The 24,640-nt window shown below is 32.5% G+C and overlaps 1 protein-coding gene across 2 annotated transcripts in view; it reads right to left on the reverse strand.

The window, feature by feature from the left end:
• LOC140445029 (uncharacterized) overlaps window positions 1–17,783 on the reverse strand; it is a 69,525-nt gene extending 51,742 nt beyond the window's left edge. Inside the window, exon 1 of one of the 2 annotated variants that reach the window (XM_072536808.1) lies at window positions 17,643–17,783. The gene's annotated coding sequence lies outside the window, so the exon portion shown is untranslated. Of the gene's footprint in view, window positions 1–17,600 lie in introns of both variants that reach the window. The other variant, XM_072536809.1, reaches the window with a different exon arrangement.
• Between the last annotated feature and the right edge of the window lie 6,857 nt (window positions 17,784–24,640).

Genomic DNA, 24,640 nt, shown 5'->3' on the forward strand with positions numbered 1-24,640 from the left:
ACAAGTAAGTATATTTAACAATAACACTTAATGTCGATTGTATTTATGTTGTTCAAATATTATCTAGACAAATTAACAAGTGTGTAGGATTATTGTTTTTTTGTAACAGTAATCTCTAATTAATTAACGTGACCAAAGACCAACTCAATTGACAGAATTTATTGTGCTGAAATATTCTATGCCATAATTTCGAATATAGAGAATATAAATATTAGCATCTAGTTAATAGGACATATAAAGAAGACGTGTAAAATCTGAGGTCAAAATGTACAGTTTTTTTAAATCCAAGTTTGTCCGAAATTAGGTCACCCAGAAGCAGACACTGCTAATTTTATCTAGTCTACTTCTGTTAGTATCTTTTGGTATTAAGGATATATTAATTAAATCATATTAAATGAAAAGTTTTTATGGGGACAAAACTATGTTTTTTGTGTTCTGATCTCATCCACAAGGTATTTTATAAATACAATTCTTTGTTCTTTCTTGTTCATTGTTAGGTTTAGATAAAAGAGATCTCAATCTGTTCTAGTCGGTCGATTGTTAAAAATTCCTTATTTATAAACGATAAAGAATAATCATTTTTGATGTTATACACATTTGATGATGTTAATAAAACAAATGTTAACAAATGTTTTTCCTCTAAGAGCGAATTTTCGTTAGAACAAGTAATTTTTGCTCTATTGTATAAGGATTTAGTGATTCCCTTTTTAATACTGGTATTGTGATTTGATTTGTAATTTAGATATCTGTTGGTGTGTGTTGGTTTTCTATACACCTGAGTCTCATATCCAGTATCGTTCTTAGAGATTAAAACATTCAGGAAAGGTAGTATGTTATTATATCACTTTTTCATGGAAAATGTTATTGTCTCTTCTTTATAGTTTATATCATTCAGGAATGTGTTCTCTCTGATCCATGAGGCCATATTGAGAATACATTACCTACATATCTCCACCCTACTGTGGGTTTTAAATTTTGTTTAGAAATAATATTTGTTTCAAAATCTTTCATAAATATATCGGCTAATAAAAATATAAAGTAGAGCCCATTGCTAGATAAAAATTTTGTTTATAGAATTCATTATTTCGTTAAAAATAGGTATTATCAGTACATAATGTCAATAACTCCATTATAGCTGATATATTTAGTCTTGTTCTAGTTGCTAAAGTATCATCACTCTCTAATTTTGTCTTAATTATATTCAACGTCTTATCTAATGTCATATTTCTAAATAAACTATTTATGTCAAAACTTACTAAAATAATATTTGAATTGAATTCAATATTCGATAATAACTTAAGGAAAATCTCTGGCAAAAGCCAACCATATAAGATTCCTTTTGTAGCAAAAAATAACAAAATAATTAGTGATAGAAAAGAAATCGTGGATATGTTAGCAGACCAATACGAATTAAATTCCAGTGACGAAAATTACACTGATAATTTTAAAATACATAAAAACAACGTGGAAAAAAACGTATTGGGATTAGACGGACATGAGATTCACAACCTTAACGTTCCTTTTTCCCTCATAGAACTTACTGAAGCCTTAAACTCTTCCAAAGATTCAAGCCCAGGACCAGACGGTATCCCCTTAGCATTTCTACTACATCTACCAGACAATGGAAAAAATTTATTACTAGACCTTTATAATTTTATCTGGAGTAACCAGGTTTTCCAATCAACTTGGTCCGAAGCAATAATACTACCACTTCTTAAACCTGAGAAATCCCGGACATCACCTGAGTCATATCGACCAATATCTTTAACCAATATTATATGTAAAGTGTTAGAGAAAATGGTAAATAAAAGGCTGAGATGGTATTTAGAACAACAAAAACTCCTTATTCCACAACAAAGCGGATTTAGGCAAAATAGATCCACTATATATAACCTAATAGACTTAGAGTCAGGAATACATGAAGCATTTGCAAATAAGCAAGATTGTATTGCAGTTTTTTTTATATTAATAAAGCTTATGATACTGTCTGGCGATACAATATCATATCAAAATTGCATAATTGGAATATCAGAGGCAATATGTTAAAATTTATTTCCAATTTTCTTCATTCTCGCAGCTTCATAGTTCGATCAGAAAACGTTAATTCAGATAAAAAAGTTCAAAAGAACGGAGTACCACAAGGATCAGTTATAAGCTCAACCATTTTTCTAATAGCCATAAACGACATACTTCAACAATGCTCACCGATTGTTAAAGGAAGATTATACGCTGATGACTTAGTTTTATTCGCCAAAGGAAAAAACTCTACATCTATTCAAAAACATTTACAACAAACAATTAATCAGTTAGAATCATGGTCTAGGACTATCGGATTACAATTTTCACCAACAAAAACTAAATCTATTTTATTCACACGAAAAAATAACACTCTAACTCCACATCTAAAGCTATATAATCAAACCCTTAGTTTCACAAATAATATCAGATTTTTAGGTATGGTTTTCGACCAAAAGCTCACCTGGAAAAAACATACAGTAAGAACTTAAAAAATCATGCCAAGCAGGACTAAATTTTATGAAAAATATTTCCAGCAAAAACTGGGGAGCAGATCAAAATACACTATTACATGTATATAAATCTCTAATTAGATCCAAACTCGACTATGGTGCGATAGTTTATTCATCAAGTAAAATATCAGTATTGAAAACATTAGAAACTGTTCAAAACACAGCTCTACGAATAGCTACAGGTGCGTTTCGAACGACACCAGTTGAAAGTTTATAATGCTTAACAGGAAAACCACCACTAAGTTTACGATGCAAATACCTTTCTCTCTCATATGCTTCTAAAATAGCTAGTAATAATGAACACCCTACTTATACCAATACGTTCACAGATCGATTTCAAGACACTTTCTCTACAACAAGACTAGATTCACCATTTTACGAAAGAGTTAGAAGAAACCTTCATGACCTACATCTTAAATTTCCTAAAATTCTCCCAACAAATTTCCTAACTTCTTCACCTTGGTTAATACCAATTCCCAAGATTAATACTAACCTTAGTATATATAAAAAACGTGAGACTATAACAGACCTGATCAAACAATCATTCTTAACAGAAATGGAAACTTATAAAAATCACTATAAGATATACACTGACGCATCCAAATCTTCAGACGGTGTTGGTGCAGCAATCCTTACACCCAATACATCCTTAAAATTTAAATTCAAGCCCATTACTTCGTCATATATTGCGGAGTTGTTTGCAATATTACAAGCACTTATCCACATAAAAGAGTCGAAACAGTCCCCGTCTCTCATAATAACCGATTCACTAAGCTCACTTCACACTATCAAACGTTTATATACCAATAATCCAATTGCCTCACATATCAAATCAGAAATAGAGATTCTAAATAATAATAAGATCACTGTTGACTTCATGTTTGTTCCATCACATTCAGGTATACAAGGAAATGAAGAAGCAGATGAACTAGCACGCTTATCCTTCAGACAGGACTCCATTCTTATTAATGAGGTTTCTTCAGATGACTTTAAGTCAGAAATAAAATATAAAGTGTTAAGTGCGTGGCAAAATAAGTGGAGTGCATCACAAAATAAACTCAAGGAAATCAAACAATTAGTGAAACCGTGGCTCCAACCAACAGCGAATAGACAGGACCAAGTGAGAATAACACGTTTGCGACTAGGACACAGTAACTTTACACATAAACACTTCTTTACGCGAACTGTGCCGCCAATGTGTGAAAATTGTCAAGTAATACTCTCCGTGAAGCATATACTAATTCAGTGCAAAACATATGAAGCAGCAAGAAAGAAGCACACTATACCAAATAATATAAAGGAAGCCCTAGGAAAAAACATGAAGTTATCTTAAAGACTCAGGACTGTATCAATTATTGTAATTTTTTCTAACTTTACCTGTATAGTATTTAGGTCGCTAATAACCCTGGTGGTTACAGCGTAAAAAATTTAAAAAAATATTCGATAATTTATTTAAAAAATGTTGTGTATTTTTTATAAATGTGTTATTTTTATTTGCAAATGGTTGTATAATATTTACTACAAAAATTTCAGTTCATTAGTTCACTACAAGGAGAATTCATGGTACTACGAATAGGTCCAAGTGAGCATGAACTTTCAGTACTCCATAAAACATACTTTTCTCTAATCCGAACTCTAGTTATTAGTATGCTTGTCGGACAAAATACAGGGCCGTTTTTACAAACGGACACTACAAATAGATCTTTTAAATCCACTTCTCTCCTCCTGGTTAAATTTATCTCAGGGTTACGAGAAGGAAATAATTAAATTTTAGTAAAATTTGTATATAGTTATAATTTGAATAACTTTTCCTTTTGTATAGATATGACATATTCGATGCCTACATATTTATTTCCCAATTATCCTATCATTACAACACAAGATAATAAATCATCAAAGTGGATTCACTGATCTGTTACGGAGGTAAAAGTAAATTTAATCGCAGTACGTTCACGTGGACAAAAATTTAATTCCAGCGAGAGTAATGTGAACTGATTTGACAAAATCTACTCTTCAATTAGTGGTGGATAATAAAAATGAAAGTTCGGGTTCACGAGAACATACCTTCGTGACTGGACACAAGTTGAAAATTTATGTAATAAGATGGGTATATTGATGTACGTAAAACCTGTTTAATGTCTTGTAATTTATAGCCGATATTTTTGGTCATCATTCGATTATTTTTAGTCAGATTACATAAAAATTTAAAACGTTTGTGTGAAATATGATAATTTTATTATATGATATAAACGAGTCAAGGTTTAGAAGTAGTTTCATTGCCCTGAGTTTTATATATGTAGGTTTGTGATTTAATGAGTTTTGATACAATCCTAGGAGGTGCTTTTAAATTATGATTGCCATAATATTTAGTCATAATAAGTTGGAGTTCTTCTTTTATTTTATTGTAGGCGACAAGACACAGTTTTTTAAGGTCCTCTTTCTAATGTAAATTAATCCTTTTTTGCAGCAATAGCTAGGTAATTACTTCTACGACGTAAAGTCGTAATGAAATAAAATAGCGACAATTAAATTTTCTATAAGATACAGCGATTTAAAAACAAATACAAATAAAGACGGGGAAACAAGCTTTCTTATTCAATGTTTTTGAACCACTTAGCACAATAACACAGCACACTAAATTTCATTTAAAACGATTTAATAGATTTTGCATAATAATTTTGCAATCTATTTTTTTTTTTTTTTAATTGATCTTTTTCAAGTCTTGCACAACAGACCATATAGAAGTTTGCAAATTTTTTTTACTTATAATAATTTGTCGAATTAAAATATAATTATTTGGATGGTCTCGGGAATGTTTTAAAATTATAAAAAAATTTTTTGATTTAGAAACAAATAAAATATCTCGGTAACTATTAGTTTAAATTAAATTCAAGAAACGGCGTTGAAAATACTCGGCAAGGCGTTTCTTATAAAAGAAAAAAGTGGTTCTTTGATACAACCGTCCAAAGTCAACAATATAATCTTTAAACGATTACCTTTTTATTTTAGAGTTCTTTCTCGATAAAAATTTTCATATCTTCAAGATATTTATAACATATATTATAATAAAAACCATCGATATTGCGTGTGAAAAATATCAAAAATTAGGATGAAGAAAATTTAATTTCAAATATTAAAATCGATAAAAATACGTAAAAAAGTATTTTCTCGGCTTCTAAAGAACCAATTTTCTTATACGGAGTCCCTCAGGGCTCTGTATTAAGCCCCACATTGTTTATTTTATCAATTAACCATATATGCCACAGTCTTCCCTCCCCAGTCAAATTTACTACATATGCTGATGATCTTGTAATTTATTGCCATGGTATTGCGACCACTACTACTTACTTCTCCAAACGTCAGTGGACTTATTACAAAACAGATTGACTGCCATCGGCCTGTCCCTCTCATCTACAAAATCACAACTCATTAAATTTACCAGAAAAACACTCTCCACTGCCTCTAAAATCTTAGTGAATAACCACCCTCTCCCAGTCGTCGATCACCGCAAAATTCTAGGACTAATATTCGACTCCTGACTTTCTTGGAAACAACATATTCAGGAAACTAGAGCAGACTGTCTAAAACGTTTAAATATTATCAAAACACTTTCCCACTACTAATGGGGCGCTAACAAATGTACACTATTAAAAGTATATAGGTCTCTTATTCGCTGTAAACTCGATTACGGTAGCTTTATATATATATATATATATATATATATATATATATATATATATATATATGTGTGTCAGCATCCAAAACATCCTTACAAACCCTTAATTCAGTGCATAATACTGCTATCCGCCTCTATTTAGGAGCTTTTCGTAGCAGTCCAGCTGAGAGCCTCTACCGCGAAGCCAACGAACCCCCACTTTGGCTTAGGCGCCAATATCTTCTCCTTTCTTATGCTGCCTCTACTTCAGCTAACCTTCTTAATCCAGTACACACACTGTTGACAGTACCCAACTATACTAGTACTCACCCTCCTGCTTTACGCATACACACTATCGCCCTCCTACTTCTACCTTTAATACCACATATAAATTTATCCCTAACTAACCCTCTCCCGATTCCGCAGAATTCTCCTTGGACCAAAACTTTACCGAAATTTAATGTGTCACTTACAAAGTTTACTTAGAAATCCTTATTAGAAATTCTTAATTTTAAGAAATTCGATTGGGTACTCTACACTGACGCATCAAAGAGCGAAACGGGGGTTGGTTGTGCGGTTACCACTACGGAAACAGTCGTTAGTTCATGTCAAATACCTGCCACATGCAACGTTCACACTGGTGAACTGTATGCTATTTACCAAGCCTTCAAACTCTGTACAGCACCCAATCAACATAATGCCATCTGTACAGACTCCCTTGCCTCTATCCAGTCCATCAATAATCTATTTACTAATCACCCTCTTGTAGAAAAATCCATGACACTTACCAAAATTTTATCATCCACGACATCCATATCACTATCATATGGATTCCCTCCCACACCGGTATTATAAGTAACGACAACGCCGATCGCTTTGCCAAAGAAGCTACTGTATCCAATTGTACACTACAAAATATACAAATTGCCAGTGACCTAAAAACTAGTATAAAGAAACTCGTACGAAATTACTGGCAGAATCATTGGAAACAATCTACTACATTTTTACACTAAATAGATCAGACGATTGAGCGGTTCGTTATCCCTGGTATAACTAGAAATGAGATGGTTGTTGCTAGAAGATTGCGTATCGGTTACACCAGATTTACACATGGTCACCTAATGAATTCTACACCTAAGCCAATCTGTCACTATTGCCAATCTCCACTAAGCGTTCTACACATCATTGTGGACTGCCCTCATTACAATAAACGAGGCCAAGAAATGGGCATGAAGGGCGACAACACAGATATATTATCGAACCAGAACCAAGTCATCACAGCTATCCAGTTTCTGAAGCTAGAAAACTTACTAAATAATATATAACTATAGTATATTATAATATGTAGTTGTACCTTATATATAATTGTATCCACGGTGCCTCGTGATAATGGCCGAAGCTGTCACAAGCACGTTAAATTAAAAAAAAAACATCGATATTGCGTGTGAAAAATATCAAAAATTAGGATGAAGAAAATTTAATTTCAAATATTAAAATCGATAAAAATACGTAAAAAAAGTATTGTCTCGGCTTCTAATGAAGCAATTTTCTTAATTTTTCCGACGTAATCCGACATAAATTAAATAGAGCCATCTAAAAAACGCATTATCAAATGCCAGAAATGCTTTATTTATGTTATAAATAATTTTTTTTATTTATACTCCAGTCGTCAGAGACGAAAATTCCACTGAACCCCTAAAAATCATACAAATAAGTTAATTTTTTCTGAGAGTTTTAATTTTTCCGACCCCAAAAATTTGAGACAATTTTGAACAAAAATGTTCATTAGCACTTTTTGTGTAAAATAAATCGTTTTCTCATAAATATCGCTTGTTATTGAATGGAGAACAAGATCACTGTTTTAACTCTGCTGGACTCTTTTATTATGGTATTATTGAACCTTTAGTTATCGGATTATAAAAATATTACAAAAAATCTTAATTTTCTGATGCAATCTCTTTAACAGTACAGCGGGTTCCTAAAAGAAACTGATACGACCCTTAGTAATTTGGTCATTTTGAGCAGTGTATTTGATTGGTCTGACATTATATTATATTTATTATCGACGACAAATAATAAAATAAACAAACAACAAACAATTGATTTCATATGTTAATTATATTCTTCGTTTTGTTGGTGTATATTAATAAACCCATTTTTGTAGCTGATTTTTTTAATGCTACATATACCTCTCATACAACGTGTTCCGTTCTGTTCCGTAATATTGATATCATCAGCATAGGTTTTTCATCAGCATAGCATTTATTATATATTGAACCAATAGTTGTGCCAGATTGAACAGTATACAGGAGAGAGGGTCTCCTTAGCGCAGCCCGTTATTTGTTTTAAAGGGTTCAGACAGTTCCCCCTGAATTCTTACACTAGATGCAACTTTTTCAAGAGTTAGTTTTGTTAAATTTACCAATTGATTTAGTATTCCTAGCTCTTTCACTGTTTTGAACATTTTTCTTCTATTCACAGTCGTAGGTTGCTTTGTAGTCTATAAAAATGTGATGAGTATCAACGCCATATTCCAGTGTTTTTTCTAAAATTTGTTTCAGGGTTTCAATCTGATGAATTGTCGATTTACCACCTCTAAAACCAGTCTGGTATTTTCCTTTTATCTGTTCTGCCTATGGTGCCATACGGTGACATAGTACTGTGGAAAATATTTTATACGCTGCATTTAGAAGCGCAATTCCTCTGTGGTTAGTGTTCAAAGATATTTTCTTTTTTGTAAATGGTGCAAAGTATTCCAATATCCCAATTATTGGGTAGGGATTACTGTGTTCATATTTCTTTTATAAGCTGTTGTAATGCCATTATGGTATCATGGTCACCTTCTTTATATAGTTTAGCTGGAAGATTATCTATTCCGGGTGATTTTTTCTAGCTGGTTTTTTGATTGCATCTTTAACTTCAAGAATCGTTGGTGGTTCCTCTTCCCTCTTGTCTGTTCCCCCTACCTCATCTCTTTTGTCTTCCAGGTTTTCTTCTCCTTCCTTTTTATTAAGTGCCTGGTTAAAGTATTACACCCATCTATTCAATACATCTTTCCTTGTTTTTAATATATCGCAATTCTGACTTCTGCACTGTCTTGTGGTTTCCTTATATTATTTTCTGTTGATGTTAACTTTCTTATTGAATGCTCTGAATTCTTTCTCTCTGTTGAGTTTTTCTATATATTTAAGTACCTTATTTAAGTGGTTTCGTTTTTTTTTTCTTTTGTGTATCCTCTTCTATTCTCTTCTCTTTGTCTGGTAATTCTCTACATTTTTTCTAGTTCGTCGGGTGAGCATCTTTCTGTAGACTTCATTTTTTTCTTTTGTTGCATTCTTGCATTCATCGTCAAATCACTGATTTTTACGGGCACAAATTTCTGTTCCTATTTGATCATTCACTGTTGCTTCAATGTCTTTCTTTATTCTGGTCCAGTAGGAGTCTATATCTGTCTGGCCTTTTTTATTTACATTTTGATTCCTTAGCCTGCTGGTGAATTTTTCCGAGTACCGTTCTGCAATTGCATCTCTCAGCTTTTGCACAATCGATTTTTTTCCATCCATCTTATTTTCTTTACTGGTGTTTGAAATTCTAGCCCTCAATGTTAAGGTCACTAGGAATGATCTCAAGACAGTTCTCTTACTATAAGACATGAACGAATAAGAGAACTGATGAATGTGAAGAAACTAATAAATGACAAAAAGGGATTCGAAAAAAAATTAATTTTCTTCTTTTACCTCTGATCAGCAATGTTTTGTAAATTTTAAATTTACAGCGTATACTAAGGTGTTTGTTTTTACAGATAAGATATATGTAAGATAGCACCTTTGTTTATGTATTTTTTCAAAAATCCCGGCTGGTTATTCCGATGACATAATTTGCTCGATGGTGCTATTTTCGGTTGATAATCTACAGCGCAAAGCTTCTTTATCTGATTATGCTTTAGTCTGGTTTTTTATTTTTACATATATTCTTCACGTATTTTTTTAATCCACACAAAAACTAATCCAATACTAATAATAATACTTTCTTTTAACTTAACCTTATATATTCTTTGTAAGTTATCCTCTGATCCTTATGTTTCATGTATTAAAAGCTGCTACTGTCTAATAAAGTCAAATATGTATTTAAAGCACGCATCTGCAAATCTTCAAGTCAATACACACATTTTGTTAAAAATAATAATTTATAGCATTCCTTAATAGTTGAGTCTACCTTGACCAAAAATTCAGTAAAAGTTTTAAAACTCAACAATTTATCAATCTCAGCACTAGCAATAAGTGAAGCTTCTTAATAGATGGAATCCCAATGCCAAACAAGTTTTACCAGAATTTTTTAATAATCAAAACAGGATTATGTAACTATTAGACAACTAATGTTGTATTGGGCTATTATTATTGACAGCATCTTATTAAAATTATTATCCTTTGTGAAAATAATCATAAGTTGTGAAAAAAAGTTTTATTTATATGTTCGTAATGACTTAGCGTAAGTGGAATTTACATGTTTCATTATGTAAATAGATTTGAAGCGAAACGAGATTTGCATTATACAGGGTCTCACAAAACATTATACCGAAATGATAATAGGTGACTAGAAATGCAAATATTCGGTCAGTTTTAAAAGAGAAATGAACTTTTTAAATGAGTTTTTTATTCCTAGAAACCGTGGTATAATTTTTATGAATAATCTTTTTTATATTCTGTATATCATGGCAACTTTAATTTTACCACTAAAGTAATGGAGACGCTCTAAGAAGCCTTGATTCGAAACTTTCATCGATGTTACTCTCTTTAAGTTAACGCCGTCAATATAGACATCCCTTGATGGAATAAGCAATTAGAAACTTCTAGTTTTCTGGTTTTTTATTTAAAAAAATTAAAAAAAAAATAATATAACACATCACATTCTTTTATAACAAACCATTCCACAATACTTATTTCCTATTTTATTTGTTAGTATCTTTCCCCTCAAGAACTTCTCCTCTAATTGTCAAACAGGTTCAATAAAACCGATGATCACCCATCACCAGCTAAACCAGGATAGTTTGAACTATGTTTTCTAAATCACTAATTAATAATTATTGTACAGGCATGTAAGTAGTATTTATTGGTTATTTACTAATTTAATTTCAATTTATATTATTTGTGCCATTTGTTGTTTTTTACTTTGTCTGCTTTGATCAATTGAATTCATATTTATAATCACAGACATATAATATTGACATAATTGCTGTATTTTTCTTTAATAGACAGCACCCTAATGCGGGTTTTGTTATTTCAGCATTAATTTACCAGGTACCCTAAGACCTGAAGATGCATAGCAAATTGTAGTATGTGAAACCGGTCGTTGGTGGTATAATTAAATAGATTGTGAGTAAGTCTTATTTTATTTCTTTTTACTTATTTGAAATGGACTCATACAAGCAACACATTCAACATTTAAATAAAAATGTAGTTGTCTGGTTAATCGATTATAAAAGAGCTTTTGATAAAGGCCAGCATCATAAGCTGGTGGATACACTTTTCAAAATCAAAGTTAATGAAAAGAATATCCGAATTGTAAAAAAATTATATTGGAGGCGAAAGCCACGTGCACGAGTAGGACACCCTATAACAGACGATATTGACATACAGCGAGAAATTCGACAGGGTTGTGTATGATCACTGCTACGATTCAACCTATATTCTATTCACATATTTAAAGGAGCGGTAAAAGATCTTGTGAGATTTTGGCGTTACGGTATCCGGAATGGAAAACGTAAAGCAAGTGGAATAGCAGCCTAAATTACAATTTCAATTGCAATTACAATTTGTCAAAATATTTTCACTTGTACATGAAAGTTTAAAGATTATATATTATAAAGCTTTTTATAGAATTGCAATTCATTTTTATTTCCATGAGATACGTCTAATAAAATGTTACTCGAATCGATTCGTAAAATTATTTTTTGTAATAAGTCATTTGTTAATAAATAATTTCCTTGTTAAGTTAATAAGAATTAAACTTGAAAAATATATAAAATCGAATAAAAAAAGACGTGGTGCGGTAGAAAAATAGAAAAATTAGTCAGTTTATGCTTTGTTGTAGGGGTAAACCGCTCGCCTATTGAGTTGCCAGTTTTGCCAATGAGTTTTTCCTTATATATATATATATATATATATATATATATATATATATATATATATATATATATATATATATATATATATATATATATTTATATATTTATATATATATATATATATATATTTATATATTTATATATATATATATATATATATATATATTTATATATATATATATATAATTATATATATATACAGGGTGTTTCAAAAAGTTATGTCATAAATTAAATCACGCATTCCGGGGACAAAAACAAATTGATTGAATCCAACTTACCTTAGTACAAAAGTGTACACAAAATAGTTAGCACAGCCCTTGAAGTTACAAAATAAAAATTGTTTGTTTTTGCATTATCTCCTAAACTACTTGACATTTTGTAATAAAAATGGACACGTTACTTTCTTGTTCTGAAAGCATTATTCATACAAAAGAAACAAAATCTAAGCGCACAGAAAAATTTAAAAGGGGGTGTGCAGCCCTAAATCCTCCCAAACTTTTGAATACGTTCAAATAAAATGAATTTTATGGCATCATTAATTTAACACATTATTTTTAAAACTTTTTTGCCTCTTATTACTTTTTCAAAAAACTAGTTTTTTCCTAGTTGGCCAGAAAATTACAATTAGTTTCTACGGATACAATAATTACAAACAGTTTCATCAATAATAGTCAATAATTTGAAGCTATCATTTATTGTGTGAATAAGATTAATATTAAAAATTTTGATATTACAATAGCCTACAGATTTCAGGAAATGGCAGATTTGCATTTAACTTTCGGTAAGTTGGATCAGATTAAATTATGATTTCAATAAAATATTGGAAATATCGTAGGTGAATGTCAAGGAAATAGTGCAGCAGAAGCAAGGCGTTATGCAGTAAAATACCCCAATCGAAATACACCCGATAGACGATTATTTCTGACCATTGATCGTCGTTTACGGGAAACGGGTACATTCTAACCGCAACTTGCTGGCAATAGTGATCGTCCAATAATGGATGCAACTGATGAAGACATTTTAGAAATCATTGAAGAAGTCCCTGGAACAAGTACAAGGGTAATAGCTGCTCAACTAAATGTTCCTCACGTAAGGGTTTGGAGGCGTTTGAAGGATCAGCTGCTTAAACCCTATCACTTAACAACGGTTCAAGAGTTATTGGTTGAAGATTATCCTAAAAGGATTGGATTTTGCGATTGGTTGTTAATGGAAAAAACTCGAAATGTTAATTTTATTAGAAATATTTTGTTTACCGACGAGGCTACCTTTAGTAGAAATGGAATAACAAACCATCATAATGAGCACATTTGGGCCGACGAAAATCCGCACGCCAAAAAAACGACTCATCTCCAAAGGACTTTCAAAGTTAATGTTTGGGCAGGAACTGTGGATAACAATCTAATAGGCCCAGTATTTCTTCCCAACAATTTAAATGGTAATAATTATTTGCAGTTCTTGGCAAACGATTTACAAGAGTATTTGGAAGAAGTGAATATTGCAATAAGGCAAAATATGTGGTTTCTACAAGATGGCGCTCCACCGCATTACAGTAATGAAGTCTGGGAATACCTTTGCAGCCAGTATCCTGGTCGGTGGATTGGTAGGGGTCGTGACGCACCTATTTCTTGGCCACCCAGAACTCCAAGTCTTAACCCCATGGACTTTTGCTTTTGGGTGTTTATGAAAGAGAAAGTGTATTCTGTAACAATAGAGGACGAACAACAATTGAGGGTTAGAGTAATTGAAGCTGCAAATCAATTTCGTCAGAAAAATATGATTTTTTAGCGCATTCGGTTTTCCTTATTAAAACGATACCGAATGTGTATTGAAGAAAATGGGGGTCATTTTGAACATTTATTGTTACATCATATTTATAAAGGTTATAGACATTTTTTGTACTTGTTAATTCATTTAAGCCATTTATTTAGTTGCACGTAATTTTTTAAAGGTTAATTAAAAGGGCCGTAATTCAATAAAAACTGCTTTTTTGAAAAAAGTAATGAGGCAAAAAAATTTTAAAAATAATGTGTTAAAGTAATGATGCCACAAAATTCATTTGATTTGAACGTACTCAAAAGTTTGGGGGGATTTAGAGCTGCACACCCCCCTTAAAATTTTTCTGTGCGCTTAGATTTTATTGTTTCTTTTTTATGAAAAATGCTTTTAGAACAAGAAAGTAACGTGTTCATTTGTATTACAAAATGTCAAGTAGTTTAGGAGATAATGCAAAAAAACAACTTTTATTTTGTTACTTCAAAGAGCTGTAACTTTTTTTGTGTACACTTTTGTACTAAGGTAAGTTGGATTCAATCAATTTATTTTTGTCCCCGGAATGCGTGATTTAATTTATGACATACCTTTTTGAAACACCCAGTATTTATAGTGATATTTTGTTTGGCTGATTTACGATGGTCGTAAATGGTCAGCCTTGTAAATAATACCTACAAATATACGCTTGATTAATAATATAAATACATCAAAAATGTGTAATGGACACAAAGTTTTTCCTCTTATTCATCAATTTTATTTATATTTAAAAAAAATGGCATATCTTTATATTTTCAGATTAGTCAGCAATAAAGTCGTCTTATATTATATGTAATATTATTTGTACCTGACAAAACAATCAAACAAAATTATTGCAAAGGACTGATATGTTTTGTACGGACTTGAACAGGAAAGAACGGACAGAAAGAATTGAAAAGAAAAGTACTTTAAATGTGTGTAAAGCTTTTAATTAGAAGGCATCGGAAATATTGGGGAAAACCAAGTCAGTTAGACAAAACGAATGGTTTGACGAGGAGTGCCAAGAAGCAACAGAAAACAAAAATATAGCATACCTAAAGTCAAATCAAGCTAGATTCGCAAGAACAGCAAAGGAGGAATACCGGACTCTAAGAATTAGGAAGAAGATAGCATGGAAGAAAAAAAGGAAATTTGAAGAAAAGCGGTTACAAAATATAGAGTGGCTAAGAAATCAAAACGAAACTCGAAAATTGTACAGAAATGTAAACAAAATGAGTAAAAAGTCAAGAATAGGGAGCTGTAAGGATGGAGAAGGAAATATCCTAAGTGATACGGCTGCAATCTTGAACCGATATGTATTGAATTTTTCGACGGAAAATTTAACGGCCATTATATCGAAGAAGCATATAACACCGTAGCGTATCGAAATGATTGGAATCTATTTAACCCAAACGAAAGACCACTGAAAAGGTTGCCCAAGTCAATAAAAAGCTTAAAAATAATAAAGCACCAGGAACTGATCAAATCTGTAGTGAGCTCTACAAGAATGGTGGCTATGTCCTGCTACAAACACTGAATAAACTTTTACTTCTTGGTTGGTTACTATGGAATGATTTCAAGGCGTTATATAACCGTTACATAAAAGAGGCGATCAGCTCTAGTGTGACAACTACAGAGGTATAACCCTGTTAACAACTGCTTACAAAATACTAGCAAATATTCTCTACGAAAGGCTACAAGTTTACACAGTTGGTATAGTTGGAAAATACCAGGCCAGATTTACCTCAGAAAAATGAACAATTGACCAGATTTGTTCAGTAAGACAGACCCTCGAGAAAACAATGGAATTTAACATTGAACCCCATCACCTATTCGTCGACTTCAAGGCCGCATACGACAGTGTCAAGAGAACCGTACTATACCAATCAATGCGTGAGTTTTTAATACCAGAAAAACTTATCCAATTAATGAGAATGACAATGTCTAACTTAAAAGCCAGCTTTAGGATACAGGGAGAAAATTCTCGATCCTTTGAGATAAAGGATGGACTTGGACAAGGAGCTTGCCTCCTATTTAACATTGCCTGGAAAACACTGCTAAAGCTGGTCCTCACATATGGGGCGGAAAGATGGACTCTAATGCAGAAGGATAAAAGGCTTCTGGGAATATTCGAGCGTAAGATACTCCGCAAAATATTTGGAGCCATAAATGATCAAGGGCAGTGGCGCAAAGGTATAATTTTGAATTATAACGACAGGAACACCTTTAGGAAGAAGAAGCAGTCCAACCGCGAATTAGATGGTGGTTAGCCGACTTAGGGATACTAGAGATCAGAAGATGGCAACACGTTCCCAGAAACCGAACAGAATGGCGACTAATCTTAGAGCAGGCCAGGATCCCAGAGGATTATCAGGCAAAGATGATGATGATGAAAGCTTTTAATTCCTATCTGAGCGCTTCTGGCTTATAAAGTCAGATATAGCCATATAAATGTGTGCTTGCATCCGCACCAAAATCAAACTTTTAATGTGTTTTTGTTCTGTCCTTTTAATGACTTTTTTAAAAACTTTTAGATTTCGTCACGTCTCCCAATTTCTATTTGCAACCTCACTCTTTTAACTAAAATATTTTCGATGAGCAGGTGCATGTTTGCTAAACGCAAGGTAATCCAAATTTCTCCATTAATTGATATAGCCTACATAAAATCTGATAACTCTTCTTCAAATACCGATTCACTATAGAAATTGAATTAAACTGAAAAGCAATTAAATTGAGAACAATAACAACTGATACTATTTCATGGAAAACGTTATTTTTTACCGAAAAATATTTGTTTGCAGAAAGATGAAAATTCCTTATAAAAAACAGTGAAGATGATTTTGGCTAGAAAAGTTATGCTTATTTTTTGAAAGAGAAGGAAGTATATTTAATTTATCTATAAAGAAATCTAAAATACCTCAACGATTAATGGCACTAGGTGTAATTTTCCCGCAGTTCTAGTTTTTTACAGCCGTGAACAGATCAGATTCTGACCTGCTCATGTGTCTAAGTTTAGCTTAAGTCAAATTAACGAAAATGTAAACAAAAACTACACAATTTCATTAATGCACGTCTTTAGAATAATGACATATTAATTGGGTTACACCTAGTTTCCCTTACACCAGGTGAGCTCAGGAATGATTGGAGCAAAATATGAAGATTTTAAAACAAAGTAAAAACAGTAAAAAAGGAATAATACCAAAGAATTAAAGGGCTTCTCTATAGTCAAAATAATTTAAAAGGATTATTGGAAGATTTAAAAAAAAATCCGTGAACCGCTACTTGATGGAAGAGAACGAAGTTAAAAATAGTAGTGAAAATAATGAAATAAATTAATGTAACAGCAATTTAAACTATTATTACATACAAATAAACTATTGTTGAAATATGTAATAAATATATTAACTAATACGACAGGAACAACGGCAGTACGTTGCAACAACTATACTGTTTTTGATAATAATTTTTAAAGGTTAATTATTCAAATGCACTAAATTTAAAAACATACCAAAAATTTTCACATAAACACACACAAAATTAAGATCCTTACCGAATTTTTGCGAGTGGAAATGTATATTTTTCGAGAGACAGAACGACACTGGTGAACTGTAGCCACCACTACATAATTTGATACTTCTTAATGATGCTTAAAGCTCGAGGCGGTATGAAGATTTCAATGGCACAAGAGAAGGAGGAATCGAGTACCAAACCTGTACATACTTTCATGATGTTTTTAATTAATTTTATTCGATTCCATTCAGAATGTGTTTTGGCATTTATGATCTTCTTGGAAAAGCCTATTATAATATCTTTGGAATTTAATATGATAGCGCTGATGAATTATTTCTACGAATTTTAAGCAGATAGATGTCCGGGTGAAGGCTTTGTTTTCCTTAAGTTCACTAAAAAATTAACTCGTTCAAGGTATACAACATTTTCAATGTACTTATTCATTAATTATAGTACAATTTTAATGGTTTCTTTGAAAAAATACATTCTTCTTCAGTATTTGCCTTACCATAAAAATCTGGTACGTTGTGGATCGACCAGATCTAAAACCTCTTTGATATTCGCTAATAGCTTCCTCTGAATAGGCAAAGAATACTTGAAAATATTTTGTATGCTCTTGTAAAGAGAGCTATTTCTTTATAGTTTCTGTGTTTCAATTGATCACTTTTTTTGTGTAGTAGAAAAACAATTCCAGTATATTTTTCTTCCGGGATTTGCTATTTATTCCAGGCTCTTACTATTATTTTATATATTTATTTAGTAAGATTACCGGCCCCACATTTAATAAGTTCTGCGGGTATACCGTCACTTTCTGGAGATTTTATATTTTTTTGGTATTTTATTGTATTCCATACTTCATGTAATTTCTGAGACAAATCTAATTCGTGCTTTTCAATTCATCGTAGAATTGGTCTTTTTTATTAAAAATCCTTGTCTTCTGTTGGGTCAAGTCCTTTAATAACACTAATATTAAAGAGCTTGCTCCTAATCCTTGAGCAACTCATTCGAGGACTTCGATTAACTTAAAATATATAACCAAGTGCTAGATTTGTTATTGACTACAGAGGCTGTCTCAAATTCATATCTCATATAAAGTGTACGAACTTTTCGGATAAATATTTTAAGACCATTATCCTTAATATTAATTGCATAGATTGTCGTCGAGAGTTACGTCCATCGTTATTAACTTTTACTTTGGATTTCGTAACAATGTGCGTTTACAAGCTAGGGATTGGCTATTATGCCTAACATCCAACCTGGAGAACCAGGGAACCTTCTGTTAGGTTATCATCGTTGACATAGACAGTAGTCACTTGGAACAGTAGTGACAGTAGTCACAAAGGAAGACCTTAAGACTTAACATAGAATCCTTCGAAATAAAACAAGCTATAGCACAACTAAAGAACAATAAGGCTCCGGGTCCAGATGGAATACTTGTAGAAATGTAGAAGGAGGGGAATGAAATTATTCTCGAAGAATTGAAATAACTTTTCAACGAATGTCTTTACAGAGGAGAAGTCCCAGATGATTGGAATGAAAGTTTGACAATACTTCTCTTCAAAAAGGGAGACAGGGAAGATCTCAAGAACTATAGGCCAATCTCCCTTCAAAAAGGGAGACAGGGAAGATCTCAAGAACTATAGGCCAATCTCCCTGCTGCCCCAAATGTACAAATTGTTTATGAGAGTAATAACTAACAGGTTAACGTCGAAGCTCAATAGCTATCATTCAGTAGAGAAGGCAGGATTCCGAAAAGATTACAGTACAGCGGATCATTTTCTTACAGTCAGAACTCTAATAGAGAAAGCCCATAAATATCACTTGAACTTATATATTGGCTTCGTTGATTATGGAAAGGCATTCGACTCCATAGAACTTTGGGCAATAGAGAGAGCTATGAACAACTGTAGGATAGACTCCTGATACAGAATGCTCATACACAACATTTACAAGAAAGCTACAATGAAAATACAAATTGATGCGAAAACCAAAGATATACCAATCAACAAAGAAGTTCGCCAGGGAGATGTTATCTCACCAAAGCTATTCACACTTGGACTTGAAGATGAGTTCAAAGACATTAACTAGGCAGATAAGGGAGTAAATGTTAATGGAAGAAAACTTTTGAGAGATTGTGTTTACGATCAAACGCATAAAATTGCAATATCTGGGACACGTTATGAGACATCAGCACCGTTACTCCCTGCTGCAGTCTATATTGCAAGGTAAAATCAAAGGTAAGCTAGGACCCGGTAGAAGAAGAATATCATGGCTGCGGAATTTAAGAACATGGTTTAAGAAAACCTTAACCGAGCTGTTTCGAGTCGCAGCGAGCAAGGTCATGATTGCCAATATGATTTCCAACATCCGAAACGGATAGGAACCAGAAGAAGAAGAACAGACCATGATGACGCAACTATTTCAAGCTTCGGAAAAAGTAGGTCTTAAGATGAACTTGGAAAAAACAAAGATAATGACAAATACACCGAACATTCCAGAAATAACATTGAACGACATAAATTTAGAAACAGTAAGCGAATACATCTACCTGGGACAGATAATGAAAATTAACAAAGAAAATCAAACTGCCGAAATTACTAGAAGAATAAGGTTAGTGTAGGCAGAATTTGGAAAACTGAGTTGGATCTTGAAAAGCACTAAAATAGAACAGTATTTGAAAACCAGAATTTACGATCAGTATATCCTCCCTATACTCACGTATGGTTCACAGACGTGGACACTCACCAAGTCCAATATGGATAAAATAGTAAAAGCACAAAGAACGATGGAAAGATCAATGCTCAGGAGAACAAGCTGCCAAATTAAAATGGAGCTTCGCAGGACACAATGCCCGACTGAAGGATAAGAGATGGAACCACGAAATACAACAGTGAAGGCCATGGTTAGGAACGAGAAGCAGAGGAAGACCACAAATGAGATGGGCTGATGACATTAAAAAGATCGAAGGACACAACTTGAAGCAAGTGGCGCAAAATAGAAGACACTGGATAGATTTGAGGGAGGCCTATGTCCAAAGTTGGATTACTTAAGGCTGAAGAAGAAAAAGAAGTCACTTGGAATGGCTACTGACGCCAAGATCTACTCAACTTTCTTCTTTCTCATCCGGACTTATGACCTACAATGGCATAGTTACAAAATACTGCTTATAGGAAAAAGCATTTAAAAAAATTTACCACACAGACGTACCATTTACACTTAGAACTATAATATAGCATTTTCAAATTTACCAATTACCGTTACTTCCTCTATCGTTATTTCTTTTTGATATGTACTTCCATGATTAGCTCAGGTAATTACCTGATGTTTATTGGAAACATTTCTTGTAAATGTTTCTTCTTCACTTTGTTTTTTTTTCTTCTCGGTACTTTCTTAGGATGTCTGTATCCGTTAAATGCTCAAATCCACTACTAACTACTCTTGCATGTTCGCTGCGTCCACATTCCCTCCTCCAGGAACTGAGTTCATTAAACTTGTAAGAGCAGGCAGTTCATTTTCATCTTCTCCAATGGCTAGTTCTACACATTTTTCGATTGTTTGTTTTTAAACATTTTTTGACTTCTGGTACAAATTTGACTTCGAACCACTTTTGAAATTGTATTTTTTTGGTTTGGTTGAAATAATCAACAGATTTTCAAGATAATCAAGAGATTTTAAGGAAGTGAAGTGGCAGACCAGGCTTCGATAAGAACGTGTAAAGATCAGAACTGCTCTAGAGCAACACGAAAGATGCCATAAGGAATCAAATTTTAAAAATGAATTATAAAAATAAGTGAAGAGAAAATGAACGGCAAGAGTTTCAGAAGACTTTTATCTAGTCTGATGGATCTCAGTAGATGAGACCTAAAAACAGTAACAGAGATGGTAACGGAACACTGTCACTTGCGAAAACACTTCCATAAAATAGTTAGCTTGGATGAACCGTGGTGCAGATTATTATAATAAGGGAGAAACTGTTATACATATCCACTACAAATGTGAAACGCTTAACATCAGGCAGATATACATCGGAGATAAGTATAAAAGCAGCAGAACTTCTTAAACTACGTATACCGCGTCTGAGCTAGAAAGAAAAAACTTTATAGTACAAGATCCCACTGCATGATCACTAAGTTCATAACGTAGTTCATCAAACTTATATTTTTAAATACATTTAAAATTGGGAGAATATTTTTAATTCAATTAGTTTAGTCAATTAGTCAATTAGTTTTTGACAAATATTTTATTTTGTTCATTTATTTTTTCAATAAAATACGCTGCTCATGACGAGTATGAATGTTTTTTATTTCAAATTAAAGCTAATTCTTTTCTTAATATGATGTTATAAGGCCTGGGTTGATTGCCTGAAAAAAAGTTGTCGCAAATTAGAGTTGTCAGCTATTAAAAACGCGAGGTATTAAAGATAAAAGAGAAATTAGAGTTATTGCGCAACGGCACTGGTGTGAGAAGTTATATTATATATATATATATATATATATATATATATATATATATATATATATATATATATATATATATATATATATGTTAGATCACTAATCACGTATTTGACTTTTTAAAAAAGAACTTTATTTGTTACAAATTAAATATTAAATAATAGTACAAAATTAAATTAATTTAAAATGACTACAATAACTGGACTGATCGAAGTTGCAGCTAAGAGTGGTTCCGGCATCTGAGAATGGTAATTTATAGGTTTGGTATGAAGTGCTGAATTGCTGTTCCCATGAATATTGGCCAACGGTTCGTACAAAGTTCTACTGCGTGCTCAGCGGTTTCTATGGGAATGGGATGATGAAATCTGAAGTCGGCGAACTTAAGCTAGTTCAAGGTTAATATTTTCTCATATAACAGCTCCCCTTATTAGTGAAAAGTCAATGCCATTGCTTTGACTTTTACAGAGTAATTGGTGTTTCTGCTTCGCTTTCTTGTTGGACATTGGGTCTTCTTCTGAAGGAGGCTAAGCCCTGAAGTTTCTGTCTAATGGAATTTCTGCGTGGTAATGAAGTTGGAGGCTGATCCTGGGACAAGGAGATTGCAATTTTTGGGAATATTTTGGTTCGGTATTTGCAGAAAAGGTATAAGATAACTAGGATAATAATCAGGGATAAGGTTGATATAGTAAATAAGGATAGATGTTCCTCAATAAATGATTGGCTCATAATATGGTCCAGTTCTTCTGAATATTGGTCCAATTTGTGTTGTGCAATATTTAAGTCATCTACGTTGATCTTACTGAGTTTTAGTGGTTTCAATTTTGATAGGTGACTCTTTGTCTCAAAATGGTCACAGCATCTGTAGGGTACGTTAACTGGGTGACTTCTATACGTGATATTTGTATATTTCTCAATTTGGTCTCTAGCATGAATTCTGGTACTGCCGATGAATGCAATACATTCGGGAATTAATCTTAAGATTGAATTTGTTTTGATTATTTGTGTAGTGACGTCTTTTCTTGCACATTTGATTGTTACTGGTAATGGATCGGAAATGGTTAGTAACCATAAATTTCGGTCAATTTCTTGTACATTGTAACCTTGTGCCAAGAGCATAGACATCTGGCAAGCAACTTTTGGTAAGTTGCTGAGAGGTTTCAAAAGCTGGGCTTCACATATAGCATCTGTGTCTATGGGATACGGAAGAATGTCTGTACACATTCTTTGGTTTTGACTGATTTGTTTGCATTTTTCGGTGTCCATGGGTAAAACATATGAAATTGAATCATCATCTCGCGCTATGTATTTATGAACAGTTGAAAGTAAATGATGAAAACCAGTTTGATTATCTAATATTGGTATTGAATATAATTGATACAAGGTGAATATTTCGGGATCAACTAACGGAATTTCGAGAACGAAAACAATTTTTGAATCAAGCTGATAAGCTTGCAGTTTTATTATGTCAATATACTGAGCTATATTTGACATATAAGTGGGTAGAGGCAATACATTATTTTGTAATGACTGTGAAAATTCTTTTAATGCATCCATTAAGTCTATGGGCGAAATAATAGAACTATGTAGAATTTGCAGGCGAGATAAGGTGATAGAATTTAGTATATCATTTAAATAATTTTCTAAAAATACGTAGCTTTCCATTAAGGACTCACATAAATCTAGTATTTGTAATTGTGCTTGGTAAAAGGAGATGTCATTATTAATGTCCAGAAGTGTAGTCTCGATTGTTTTTAAGTCTTTGTTAAAAGTTTCTTCGTCTATTTGCAATTTTTGAATTGTAGTGTTGAAAGTTCTTATAACTGAAGTGGTAACAGATATTTGATTTTTTAGGAGATTTTCAATTTGAGTTTCATCGGAATTTATCTTATTTATACATTTATTAAAGTATTCGCCATCAGAGGCGTCTAAATTTCCAGTAATAGATTTCCAGATTGTTCCAATACCATTTACTAAACCGCGTTTTAGGCGTTTATTATAAGGTACTGTGTCAGAGGTTATTTCTTTATATTTTAAATTAACGGAGTTTGAGATTTGTTTTATCAGACTAACATGTGTCTGTACTTCGGCTTGAAAGGCAAGTTTTCTCGGTGTATCCACGTTAAAAAATTTTTCTAACAGGTTTTCCAAAATTCTGTCATTATTGGATATTGTAGTTTTGATAGGTAATAGTTCTTTGTAAACAAGTAAAGTCCATTTGTCGTTAGATATTCGTATAGTTCCTTTTTCATGAAAAAATATTCCAATTGTGTTATTAATTGGAGTGAGGAGAATTTGGGATTGGACGATAGGAAGGAGTCCATAGAATCTGTAAAGGAAAATTATTCAAAATAAGGTTTGAGTCTGTCAAAATTTACTTTAGAGGTTTGGTTAGTTTTGGGGTTAAGGATAATTGCGGAATTTGTAAAAACTTCTTGAATTTCGAAAGGTCCATTAAAAAGATTATCCGATTTTGATTTAATTTGGGATTCTTTTACGTAAACTTTGTCACCGTTTTAAAATCAGGTCTTCGTTCTGAAATATTCTCGTCGAATCTTACTTTTGCCTTTTCTTTCTGTCTTTCTGT

This window comes from Diabrotica undecimpunctata, chromosome 7 (genome assembly GCF_040954645.1).
Source record: "Diabrotica undecimpunctata isolate CICGRU chromosome 7, icDiaUnde3, whole genome shotgun sequence".
In the NCBI taxonomy this organism is placed as follows: domain Eukaryota; kingdom Metazoa; phylum Arthropoda; class Insecta; order Coleoptera; family Chrysomelidae; genus Diabrotica; species Diabrotica undecimpunctata.